Below are 13053 nucleotides of genomic sequence, written 5' to 3' on the forward strand. Positions count from 1 at the left end.
CACTATGGGACTCAACATCCGAGGTCATCAGTTCCCTAGAGCTTAGAACTACTTAAACCTAACTAACCTAAGGACATCACAGACATCCGTGCGCGAGGCAGGATTCGAACCGGCGACCGTAGTGGTCGCGCGGTTCCAGACTGAAGCGCCTAGAACCGCTCGGCCACCACGGCCGGCCCGAACGTCCCTTCTCTGCCGTGGTTCACCTCGGTGAAGCTTAGTAGATGTCATGGGTCCTCTCTCATCCGTATGAGGCTGGGACATAGACGTTACCCCGCCCATCTGTACCGGTTGAAAATCATCGCTTCTGGCCGCTAATCAGGACACGACGGTGGCGGATCTTAACCACGTCATATTGGCGCAGAGGCGGTCGTGCACAAAAAATTAGTTGCGGGGGGGGCTACGCCCTCACTACAAGCGTAACTGCTTTACTTCACTGGTTCGATATATTTAGGTATTATTTTCCCGCGAGCTAGTTAAAAGACGCCGGTATCCAGCTTTGACCTATAAGTTGGGTGGATCTTATCCTCCCATGGAACCAGTCAGTTTGGAAACTGCGACGTCTTTTTGTGTTGCATTAAGAACTTATCTTTGTAAACGACGGCGTTGTACAGCTTTCAATTATAAGTTGCTGTGCATGTCTTTCTCCTCTGAAATAGGCTTATTTCGAACCCTGGATCGCCATTTTGAGTATTTAATTTATATAACGATCTTATCTTTGTACTTCGGACACTTAACAGTGATCTATTGTTAAAACAGCACTAATATGTAGTTGGCACTGTTGTAACTAGTGCTAGCAGTTTGATGTTCGTCTGTTAGTGCTTTTATTTTACGTTAAGGACTTTATTTGTACATCGAACTATTTTTATTGTTCTACTGTGGACATTTCAATTATGTTAATTTGGAACTTTTGTAACTGCTGTTGGCTGTATGTTCTTTGTTACCCAAAGCCAAAAACAAATATGAAAAATGATTGCACATCGTTAGATGGTAAGAGAACGGAAACATGAGTTGGGTAGACGTAAGTGTATTGTATTGGATATTGATCACCTAGCATGAAAAAGGGCAAATATTATGTATTTACTCAAAATTTACAGGAAGACGAGACCCTAGAAAAGAGACGTCTGGTAGCTTAAGTTACGTTAAGGTTTGCAATGGGAACACTAGCTTCCACAAGAAAATGCAGCTGTAAGTGAACTACATTACGTAAATCTGTTTGTGAGAGCTATTTCTCCAATGCAACTTACTAATTAATATGTTGAACTGTTTTAAAGACACTGTAAAATGTTATAAAGGAGTCGAAAGCCTCGTGGTGACAGAGTAATACAGACTGTTTCTTTTCTTTTTTTTTACAAAAATGTAAGTGGAACGGAGAACCGAAGTAAAAGATGAAAACAATCACCAAACAACATCACGACTAGCTCAGGTGTGGTGACGGAATGTATGGAAATATACAAGACAGAGTGTTCATAGAGACTAAAAAGGAAACAGGTTTGGTGACCTTCGAGGCTGGTAGCAGCAGAGAAGTCGGCCATGGTCTTCGTCGCCGTTAACCTACGTTGAAATAAACTGCAGCCTGGGCCTGCACGAGTCTACAGTATTGAGGCATCGCTGGTAGAAACCGTAAGAGAGGCCGTGTGAATATAGAATGACACTTCGTAACATAAATTACTCCTGTGCTCCACGAGAAGCTAATGAAGGCTTAAAGCTTATGTTTAGCCGACGTCAAGAGCAATGGAAACGCAGGGCTAGCTCTTTGTGAATGTGTGGAGATAAGAAGAGACCGGGTTAGAACCATCGTTGCCGCCGGAAGTGGCCAATCTGCGTACCCTATACATTCCTATATCATCTACAAATTCAAACGTGTATTCTTCCTAAAATATTTTACCAGCACAACAAATAAAATTTAACGAAATGTTTTCAGTGTTGCCAATATGGGCAATGGTCAGCTGTACGATGGATTAACGACAGTGAAAATTTGTGCCGGACCGTAACTCGAACACAGATTTCTCGCTTATCGTGAGCAGTCGCCTTACCATTAGGGTATCCGAGAACAGTTTACGAGTAGACCCAAACTTCCATATGTCGTCAGCCATGTGTCTACAACTTGCACTCGTACATTTATTATGTATATTCCCTTAGAGGGGAGACATTTTGGTTGAAAGCCGCTTGTCTAGTGCATTGCTTCGTATTTCTATACTGCACAGCACTGCAATACCGCAAAAAATTTCGTTATTTGCTATCCTTGTTGGTGTGAAATATTAATGGTCAGAAGTGTGAATCACGATTTACAGGCGGATATTTGTACCCTATACCAATGTCTAGCTACTGCGCCACCTCGCTTGACGATGATTCCAGTAACATCAGCTGACTAGTACGTGCTGCTGTACCTACTTAATAGGCAGTTCATTGCCAGTGGACACACAATATTTATTTTATGGCCAGAATTATCATGGAAGATCATTTCCTGAACAAAAGAAGTATTCTTATGAACACCGTACAATATACAGGGTAAAGCAGTTAAGACAGGTCATCCCAGATATGTCTAGAATGTATAAATATATCGAAGTGCGGTTTTAGCCAAGCTGTAGCGGCCAATATGGCAAATTTCCTGACTTTCGCAAGTCATTTTTATCATTTATAGTCGTCGAATTACGACATCCACTTTCATTTTCTAATGGGACCACATACATTTCATGTGGCATTTCAAAGAAGGTTCTAAGAGAACTTCAACGACATAACATGTATGTGACTTAATCCACTAATATAAAGATAACAACGCCACAAACCACTGTCCCACCGTCAGGAGAACAGGTTCCGCAAACGTCTGCCTTATTACACCAAATGTGGGCAACAACGTAACTTAGGTTTGGTTCTTGTGTCTACCTGTGGGCTTGATGCACACCAGTCTGTGGTCTGCTGCTGTAGCAATCATATAACCTACTGAGACATTCATAATATATACGACAGTCGTAAAAGTGAATATCGTTTATGGCGAATATCGCCAAACTATCAGAGCAGTGGTACCGTTGTGTGTTGAATAGTATTCAGATCGTGCCAAGAACTCACTGTGTGTCTTTGCAAACATTATAAAAAATAGTTCTAGAAGCTGTAAGTGCGGAGAGTAAAAGAAGGGCAACTGATGAAAGAAATGAAATTAAAATTTTTTCAGCAGTGACACAGAACGTAAATGTCACTATGAAGCATCTCGGAAGTACGAGAAGGATAAACTAAACAAGTGTTCTGCGAACACTGCATTCCATCCCACTTCATCCTCTTCACATTTATATGCACCTACAGCTTCGTGGTAATCACTTCAAAAATTGGGTACGGTTCTCCGAACGTTATCTACGAAAAGCGCTAAGAGATGCGGCACATCTATGCAAAATTTCGTTTAAATAAGAAGCATTGTTTACATACCATGGATAAGTCAATGTTCACAATATGCACTAACCATCAGTTGAAAATCAACGCTGATTCAAAGAACTGGCTAAAAAAACGTTTGAGGCGCGTTTTTCAAGACCCGCATCATTGAACCCTAATTTATTGATGGGAATCTAAATACATTCAAGTCTCTCGAGTTGCTAGCTGTGGTGCAGTTATTGGAAGACATCCCACAGCACGTAAGGCAATCAGTGTGGTACCAATATGACGGATGTCCCTCTCATTCCGCACATGTGTTGAAAGAGCCTCTTAAGAAAACATTTGGAGAGCACTGGAATTGTAGTTCAGGAAACGCAAAATAGTCTGCATAATCACCAAACGTAACACTTCTATACTTTTATCTGTGGCTAAAATTAAAAGAATAGGCATATTAAGAAACACCAACGATTTCCGAAAGCATGAAATGCGTTGTAACACGGAAGAGCGCTACGTTAACTCCAGATGAAATGCAACGTGGAGTATTGTTTCTCCCTAATCACTTTATAGCGTGTAGCAATGCTCAAGTTCAACATTTGGAGCACATGACATGACAGCCGTGATAATAAACACACGAACCGTATGTGAGTCACGTGCTTGTTCACATTTTTTATAAAATAGGCTAGCCGTTTGTGGGGGCACTTTTGAAGGCGGGACAGCGGTTTGTGGCGCTGTTATCTTGATACTGTTTGATCAAATCCCGTACATGTTACGTCGTTGAAGTTCTCTTAGAAGCTTCTTTCAAATACGAGTACAACATAAAGAAGCACATAGTTCCATTCGAAAATACACAGTTGATGTCGTAGTCAACGATAAAAATTACTTGCCACCGTCAGGGAATTCGCCACATTGTCCTCTCTAACGTGGCGAAAAACGCACCTCGATATGTTTATTGATTCTGGATATACACTCCTGGAAATGGAAAAAAGAACACATTGACACCGGTGTGTCAGACCCACCATACTTGCTCCGGACACTGCGAGAGGGCTGTACAAGCAATGATCACACGCACGGCACAGCGGACACACCAGGAACCGCGGTGTTGGCCGTCGAATGGCACAAGCTGCGCAGCATTTGTGCACCGCCGCCGTCAGTGTCAGCCAGTTTGCCGTGGCATACGGAGCTCCATCGCAGTCATTAACACTGGTAGCATGCCGCGACAGCGTGGACGTGAACCGTATGTGCAGTTGACGGACTTTGAGCGAGGGCGTATAGTGGGCATGCGGGAGGCCGGGTGGACGTACCGCCGAATTGCTCAACACGTGGGGCGTGAGGTCTCCACAGTACATCGATGTTGTCGCCAGTGGTCGGCGGAAGGTGCACGTGCCCGTCGACCTGGGACCGGACCGCAGCGACGCACGGATGCACGCCAAGACCGTAGGATCCTACGCAGTGCCGTAGGGGACCGCACCGCCACTTCCCAGCAAATTAGGGACACTGTTGCTCCTGGGGTATCGGCGAGGACCATTCGCAACCGTCTCCATGAAGCTGGGCTACGGTCCCGCACACCGTTAGGCCGTCTTCCGCTCACGCCCCAACATCGTGCAGCCCGCCTCCAGTGGTGTCGCGACAGGCGTGAATGGAGGGACGAATGGAGACGTGTCGTCTTCAGCGATGAGAGTCGCTTCTGCCTTGGTGCCAATGATGGTCGTATGCGTGTTTGGCGCCGTGCAGGTGAGCGCCACAATCAGGACTGCATACGACCGAGGCACACAGGGCCAACACCCGGCATCATGGTGTGGGGAGCGATCTCCTACACTGGCCGTACACCACTGGTGATCGTCGAGGGGACACTGAATAGTGCACGGTACATCCAAACCGCCATCGAACCCATCGTTCTACCATTCCTAGACCGGCAAGGGAACTTTCTGTTCCAACAGGACAATGCACGCCCGCATGTATCCCGTGCCACCCAACGTGCTCTAGAAGGTGTAAGTCAACTACCCTGGCCAGCAAGATCTCCGGATCTGTCTCCCATTGAGCATGTTTGGGACTGGATGAAGCGTCGTCTCACGCGGTCTGCACGTCCAGCACGAACGCTGGTCCAACTGAGGCGCCAGGTGGAAATGGCATGGCAAGCCGTTCCACAGGACTACATCCAGCATCTCTACGATCGTCTCCATGGGAGAATAGCAGCCTGCATTGCTGCGAAAGGTGGATATACACTGTACTAGTGCCGACATTGTGCATGCTCTGTTGCCTGTGTCTATGTGCCTGTGGTTCTGTCAATGTGATCATGTGATGTATCTGACCCCAGGAATGTGTCAATAAAGTTTCCCCTTCCTGGGACAATGAATTCACGGTGTTCTTATTTCAATTTCCAGGAGTGTATATGGTGTGCACTGTCTTAGCTGCCTCACCATGTATATACGAGTGTCTCCCAAAACATGAAAATGAGAAGACTCTGTGTCAAAAACTGTAAGTATTTCATTTTTAGAAGCACCATCCCAAAATCTATAAGTATCTCATTTTTACAAGCAAGCAGTTAAATAACGAAAGCTGTGAACCATTATTCGACATACGTAAAATACTACACTGCATGTATTTTCCTTATATAGTTCTTCATGAATATTTCTGTCGTACTATTCTACAACCAAAACTCACTATTAATGGTGAATACTGGAACACTATGTGGGAACTATGAAAAACAAATAAAATTATCTACACACATAACCTACATTAATGCAAACCAACAATGAAATGTACATTACAATTAGGCAGTTTTACCTACCCAAATTTGGTATTACTTAAATACGACGCGTAATAAGATCATAGTCATTACATGTAGTGTGATGAAATGAAGCGGGATATCAGTATCAGCCGACCGCTGTGGCCGAGCGATTCTAGGCGCTTCAGTCCGGAACCGCGCTGCTGCAACGGTCGCAGGTTCGAATCCTGCCTCGGGCATGGATGTGTGTGATGTCCTTAGGTTAGTTAGGTTTGAGTAGTTCTCAGTCTAGGGGACTGATGACCTTCGATGTTGAGTCCCATAGTGCTCAGAGCCATTTCAACCATTTTGTCAGTGTCCCTGAGGCACAGAATTTCGGATAATTTGTGTTCGAGTAAAAACTTCAGATATAGTGGCTACTGGGTGACCACGAAGGACGCAATCCCAGAAATGCTCAATGCAGGACAGAGCCCATGGAGGTGAGTATGTACTGCTGCTGTACAGCTCCAATTAAACGTTAAAGGAATGATTCCACTTTGGGGTTCACAACTTTCGTAGCTGCGTCTGTTGAGAGCCTTCATGACATTTCTTTATTTGATATACAACCTTATTAACAGGAAATTTGCCTTATCTGAATAAACTTTTTCCCATTATTCCTAAAATCCAAAGCCTTTTCGGTTGTGTATACTGAAAATGTGAATGATGTTGTTCAATAGGCAGGGGCACACACCTGAGTCGTCTGTTGGTGGGACTGCAATTACAGGATGCTTCCAAATATTTGTACCAATCACAAGGTTGGAGCAGGGAGGGTGGGGAGGGGTCAGTGATACCTAGGATGAAAACAAAACCATTTGTTGCTGAACATACAATGGTCACATTGAGGAGATGTTCAGCACGTCTACCATGAAAAGCTATCGTCCCGTTACGAATCCGCTGTGGTCTACGCTACTTCAATTAACAAGATCAACGACCTGCTGCAGGTCGTTGGTCTTGACAAGAGATCCGGCAGACAAATTCATTGAACCATAATGATCACTGCACTGTTTTGAAAAGATACTGGTCCGAAATTCGTAGTACATCCAACAATTTATGTCGGCTGCCCATTGACCATGAACCGTATGGGATGGCGAACTGTTAGAGGCACATTTTCCAGCAGTACAGGTAGCGTGTCTCTGAAGAAGGCCAAGTACGCTGATTTGTTCAGTCGTTGGGGTATCTACATGGTCCGGTCAGGCGTTCGGGACAGTAACAAGCCACACACAGAATCCAGTTCGCTGTTGATGTTTAGTGGTAACTGCACTACAGGTGTTACCCACCTGTCCACACATAAGTGCAACGTAAGTTCATAAATGTCACGGCCAAATGTATAAATTAAATCCAAAGTCACTTTGAAATTCTGGCGATAAATGGACCAGTTGCAAAGGCACATCCAGCAGTAGTGAAATGGTGCCAACAGTTTGACCAAGCCGCACAGACCTGGGTGACGCTGATCGCAAAGCAAAACCACCGACGTCGACCACAGACGACAATGTCCAGGCAATTGAGGAACTGATTCGTAGCAATCGCAGATTTTTCATCGGTGAGGTTATTAACTCAATGGTTCTCGAATGTCTCTGTGACCAAGAAACGGATTTCTGTCGTCGAGGAATTGTACGATTGGTAGAAGGTTTCGCCCGTCGTTTATAGAGACTTCGTGACAATTTTGGAATATAGTGTCATGTATGGATGTAATTTTGAAGTGTAGTGCAACATTCAATAAAAGTATACTGCCATAGCAATGTACAAATTACTTTTGGATGTCACCTGTATCAGCATAGTACGTTTCGGTAGGGACACGTGGTACCACGTTTTCTGCGACGCCTATGCATATGTTCATAGGGAGTTTTTGTCTTGCTTTCATGAGCACCAAATCGGTGGGTACTATCTCAGCTAAGCTTTGGAATCAGCATTTGAATTAATTAAAAGGCAAAAATATGTTCCCAGCAACAACAATGAATATACAATAAAAGGCCAAAGAAACTGGTACACCTGCCTAATATCATGTAGGGACCGCGCGAGCATGCAGAAGTGGCGCAGCACTACGTGGCATGGACTCGACTAATGTCTGAAGTAGTACCGCAAGCAACTAACAGCATGACTACTACAAGGGGTGTCCGTAAATCCGAAAGAGTATGAGGGGGGTGGAGATCTCTTCTGAACAGCACGTTGCGAGGAATCCCAGATGTGCCCAATAACGTTCATGTCTGGGGAGTTCTGTGCCAGCGGAAGTGTCTAAACTCAGAAGAGTTTTCCTGGAGCCACTCTGTACCTATTCTGGACGTGTGGGGTGTCACATTGTCCTGCTGGAATTGTCCAAGTCCGTCGGAATGCACGATTTACATAAATGGATGCCAGTGGCCAGACAGGATGCTTACGTACGTGCCATCTGCCAGAGTCGTATCTAGACGTATCAGGAGTCCCATATCACTCCAACTGCACACGCTCCACTCCGTTACAGAGCCTTATCCAGCTTAAACAGTCACTTGCTGACATGTAGATTTCATGGATTAATGAGGTTGTCTACATAGCCGTACACGTCCATCCTCTCGATTCAATTTGAAACGAGACTCTTCCGACCAGGCAGTTTGCGGAAAGGTTGCACTTCTGCCACGTTGAACGAGTCTCTTCAGTCGTCGGTGGCCCCGTTCTTGCAGGCTCTTTTTCCGGCCCCAGTGGTGTCGGAGATTTGATGTTTTACCGGATTCCTGATATACTCGTGAAATGATCGTACGGGAAAATCCCCACTTCATCTCTACTTCAGATGCTGCGTCCCATCGCTCGTGCGCCGACTACAACACCACGTCAAAACTCAATTAAATCTTGATGACCTGCCATTGTAGCAGCAGAACCCGATGTAACACCTTCGCCAGACCCTTGCTGTCTTATACAGGGTGTTACAAAAAGGTACGGCCAAACTTTCAGGAAACATTCCTCACACACAAAGAAAGAAAATATGTTATGTGGACATGTGTCCGGAAACGCTTACTTTCCATGTTAGAGCTCATTTTATTACTTCTCTTCAAATCACATTAATCATGGAACGGAAACACACAGCAACAGAACATACCAGCGTGACTTCAAACACTTTGTTACAGGAAATGTTCAAAATGTCCTCCGTTAGCGAGGATACATGCATCCACTCTCCGTCGCATGGAATCCCTGATGCGCTGATGCAGCCCTGGAGAATGGCGTATTGTATCACAGCCGTCCACAATACGAGCACGAAGAGTCTCTACATTTGCTACCGAGGTTGTGTAGACAAGAGCTTTCAAATGTCCCCATAAATGAAAGTCAAGAGGATTGAGGTCAGGAGAGCGTGGAGGCCATGGAATTGGTCCGCCTCTACCAATCCATCGGTCATCGAATCTGTTGTTGAGAAGCGTACGAACACTTCGACTGAAATGTGCAGGAGCTCCATCGTGCATGAACCACATGTTGTGTCGTACTTGTAAAGGCACATGTTCTAGCAGCACAGGTAGAGTATCCCGTATGAAATCATGATAACGTGCTCCATTGAGCGTAGGTGGAAGAACTTGGGGCCCAATCAAGACATCACCAACAATGCCTGCCCAAACGTTCACAGAAAATCTGTGTTGATGACTTGATTGCACAATTGCTTGCGGATTCTCGTAAGCCCACACTTGTTGATTGTGAAAATTTACAATTTGATCACGTTGGAATGAAGCCTCATCCGTAAAGAGAACATTTGCACTGAAATGAGGATTGACACATTGTTGGATGAACCATTCGCAGAAGTGTACCCGTGGAGGCCAATCAGCTGCTGATAGTGCCTGCACACGCTGTACATGGTACGGAAACAACTGGTTCTCCCGTAGCGCTCTCCATACAGTGACGTGGTCAACGTTACCTTGTACAGCAGCAACTTCTCTGACGCTGACATTAGGGTTATCATCAACTGCACGAAGAATTGCCTCGTCCATTGCAGGTGTCCTCGTCGTTCTAGGTCTTCTTCCCCAGTCGCGAGTCATAGGCTGGAATGTTCCGTGCTCCCTAAGACGGCGATCAAACGTTCTGGAAATCTGTCTCGATACAAACGTACCGCGCCACGGCTATTGCCCCGTGCTAATCTATACATCAAATGGGCATCTGCCAACTCCGCATTTGTAAACATTGCACTGACTGCATAACCACGTTCGTGATGAACACTAACCTGTTGATGCTACGTACTGATGTGCATGTCAACACAAGCACCGAAGTCAACATTACCTTCCTTCAATTGGGCCAACTGGCGGTGAATCGAGGAAGTACACAACTAAAATGAGCTCTAACATGGAAAGTAAGCGTTTCCGGACACATGTCCACATAACATATTTTCTTTCTTTGTGTGTGAGGAATGTTTCCTGAAAGTTTGGCCGTACCTTTTTGTAACACCCTGTATAGGTGTTGCCGACCGCAGCGCCGTATACTGCCACTTAACATATCTTTGTATTTGAGTACGCATGCCTATACCAGTTTCTTTGGTGTTTCAGAGTATTTACGATGCAGGAGGACCACCAGGGCATACGCTGCTCATAGGACGCGCTCCTGGGTGGGAACTTACAAGGGGAGGCCACGAAATTCGGATCACAGATTTACTTCAAACTTGGTACACCTTTAGTAGGTAATTAAAAGAACCTAATGTGCATGTAGTAAGGTCATTATTCTGGAAATTCCCAGAAAATCGAAAGAGAAAATTTACGCGTCTGTTACGTATCGGATGTATCTGTGCGTAGGTGTTGGCTGTTAGAGTTCCTGATGGTCAAGTGGTTAGCGCTCGAGGTATGTAAAATGACCTTGTATGAGGCGACGGTTCGACTTCCGCACAAACTTAATTCGTTATCTATATTTTTTCATCACTGGTCATATTTTTAATTCCTCTGACATTTGAGAGATAATATAATTTTAAAAAAACACGTGCATTTGCATGGAGTTTTAGTGAATTTCATGTTATTTCACTACTTACCATTTTTTATTACATTTAATTATTATAACAAACATATTTGTAACCATCAACAAGTAAATGAAGAAATGCATAGAGTTTTCTTGAACATGTATTCCAGTCGTGATTTGCGAAACCCCTCACTCATGCAGTCTCGTAAGGTACCCGGAACTACTTTGCACCTCAACGCTTCGAGCTGCAGACACTAAGGCAGGTCCCGTTTGTCAGTTAACCTGCGTAGCAGTCAGACGTTGCTAATGTAGCAAGAACGAATAGTGTAGGTGTAATTCTTTTCAATATCACAGAATTTACAGTTGTATTACAAGAATGAAGGTTTGAGCGGGAGTCGAACTGTTGCCTTATCCATGTTCGCTTTACGAACTTCGAATGCTAACCTTTTTTTGTGTTCGTTATTCTTCGTTGTATCTGTTGGCGAAGGACGGCCCATGACACATCATTGATCCATTCACTCAGTTTTTTACTACAGAGGGCAGCTAACCCTCTGGCCGAACACGCTGAGCTACAATGCTGGCAACCACTTGATCACCATGAACTCTAACGTCCGGCACCCCCGAACAGATAAATGAGTTACATACTAGAGGCGTAAAATTTATCTTGTGATATTCAAGGAATTGCCAGGGTAGTGCACCTTACGAGGTGCATTCAAGTTCTAAGGCCTCTGATTTTTTTTCTCCGGACTGGAAAGAGATAGAAACATGCACATTGTTTTAAAATGAGGCCACGTTCATTGTCAATACGTCCCAGAGGTGGCAGCACCATACGGCAGATGGAATTTTACCGCCAGCGGCGAGAATGAGAACTGTTTTAAATACTTAAAATGGCGACGTTTTCCTTACTTGAACAGCGTGCAATCATTCGTTTTCTGAATTTGCGTGGTGTGAAACCAATTGAAATTCATCGACAGTTGAAGGAGACATGTGGTGATGGAGTTACGGATGTGTCGAAAGTGTGTTCGTGGGTGCGACAGTTTAATGAAGGCAGAACATCGTGTGACAACAAACCGAAACAACCTCGGACTCGCACAAGCCGGTCTGACGACATGATCGAGAAAGTGGAGAGAATTGTTTTGGGGGATCGCCGAATGACTGTTGAACAGATCGCCTCCAGAGTTGGCATTTCTGTGGGTTCTGTGCACACAATCCTGCATGACGACCTGAAAATGCGAAAAGTGTCATCCAGGTGGGTGCCACAAATGCTGACGGACGACCACACGGCTGCCCGTGTGGCATGTTGCCAAGCAATGTTGACGCACAACAACAGCATGAATGGGACTTTCTTTTCGTCGGTTGTGACAATGGATGAGACGTGGATGCCATTTTTCAATCCAGAAACAAAGCACCAGTCAGCTCAATGGAAGCACACAGATTCACCGCCACCAAAAAAATGTCGGGTAACCGCCAGTGTTGAAAAAATGATGGTGTCCATGTTCTGGCACAGCGAGGGCGTAATCCTTACCCATTGCGTTCCATAGGGCACTACGGTAACAGTTCCTGCACTGCCACAAAAACGTCCGGGAAGGACTGCGCGTGTGCTGTTTCACCAAGACAACGCACCCGCACATCGAGCTAACGTTACGCAACAGTTTCTTCGTGATAACAACTTTGAAGTGATTCCTCATGCTCCCTACTCACCTGACCTGGCTCCTAGTGACTTTTGGCTTTTTCCAACAATAAAAGACATTCTCCGTGGCCGCACATTCACCAGCCGTGCTGCTATTGCCTCAGCGATTTTCCAGTGGTCAAAACAGACTCCTAAAGAAGCCTTCGCCGCTGCCATGGAATCATGGCGTCAGCGTTGTGAAAAATGTGTACGTCTGCAGGGCGATTACGTCGAGAAGTAACGCCAGTTTCATCGATTTCGGGTGAGTAGTTAATTAGAAAAAAAAATCGGAGGCCTTGGAACTTGAATGCACCTCGTACTACTCGCACATTGTTGTTTTAATGGCCTACTAAAGGGGAACAAAGTT

The sequence above is a fragment of the Schistocerca cancellata genome, chromosome 4 (genome assembly GCF_023864275.1).
Source record: "Schistocerca cancellata isolate TAMUIC-IGC-003103 chromosome 4, iqSchCanc2.1, whole genome shotgun sequence".
Lineage (NCBI taxonomy): Eukaryota > Metazoa > Arthropoda > Insecta > Orthoptera > Acrididae > Schistocerca > Schistocerca cancellata.